This window comes from Apis dorsata, unplaced genomic scaffold (assembly GCF_000469605.1).
Source record: "Apis dorsata unplaced genomic scaffold, Apis dorsata 1.3 scaffold_93, whole genome shotgun sequence".
NCBI lineage: Eukaryota > Metazoa > Arthropoda > Insecta > Hymenoptera > Apidae > Apis > Apis dorsata.
Genome location: NW_006263391.1, coordinates 114,527 through 115,660, shown reverse-complemented (window position 1 = coordinate 115,660; position 1,134 = coordinate 114,527).

Sequence of the window (1,134 nt, the reverse complement as noted above, 5' to 3'; positions counted from 1 at the left end):
GGGGGCCATTCATGGGAAGAAGAGGATCTCGGAAGACAGGGCGCAATTTGCGCGCGCGAATCAATTTTAATAGGGTGATAAATGCGGCGCATCGCCACGGTAAAATATGGATCGAGCACGCCGCCGCTCGAGAGGGCCGCGCTAAAAATAATATTTCAGTTCGATTGCTCTGATATTTCGAGTCATCCATCATCGTCTCTTCCTTCGCCGACACCGGAGAACGCTCACGGGAAACGCCGAATACGTATACACGTACTTCTTCTTCTTCGGCCAGGAGGGGGGATCCTCCAAATTCACACGGATTTCACTCTCCTACTCATTCTAGGGCCATTCTACTTCGTCGCCCTTGTGATCGTCGTAATCGATCCCTAGCGCTTCTCTTATTATCGTTCGGTAAGTTTGATTTCGGCAATTTGAGCATTTCGCGAAAGTAAGGTTGGAAATAAATTTTATATGTGATTATCGATCACGAAATAATTGAACTGTAGTTTGAAAATTATTATTTCGAACGATTGTGGAGGGTGGAAATAAGTTTTGTAATTATGGATCACAAAATGATTGAATTGTAGTTTGAAAATTATTATTTGGAAAGTTTGATTTGAATATTTTGAAAATTATTACTTGGAAAGTTAGAATTGAATATTTTGTGAATATCGAACGATTGTGAAGGGTGGAAAATAAATTTTCTAATTATGGATCACAAAATAATTGAACAGTAGTTTGAAAATTATTATTTGGAAAATTCAATGTAAATATTTTGAAAATTATTTTGAAAATTATTTTGAAAATTATTATTTGGAAAGTTGGATTTGAATATTTTGTGAATATCAAACAATTGTAGAGGGAAAATAAATTTTGGAAAATAAATTTTATAATTATGAATCACAAAATAATTGAACTGTAGTTTGAAAAATTATTATTTGGAAAGTTCGATTTGAACATTTTGTGAATATCGAACGATTGTGAAGGGAGGAAAGTAAAGTGGAAATAAGTTTTGTAATTATGGATCACAAAATAATTGAACAGTAGTTTGAAAATTATTATTTGGAAAGTTGGATTTGAATATTTTGTGAATATCAAACAATTGTAGAGGGAAAATAAATTTTAAAAAATAAATTTTCTAATTATGAATCA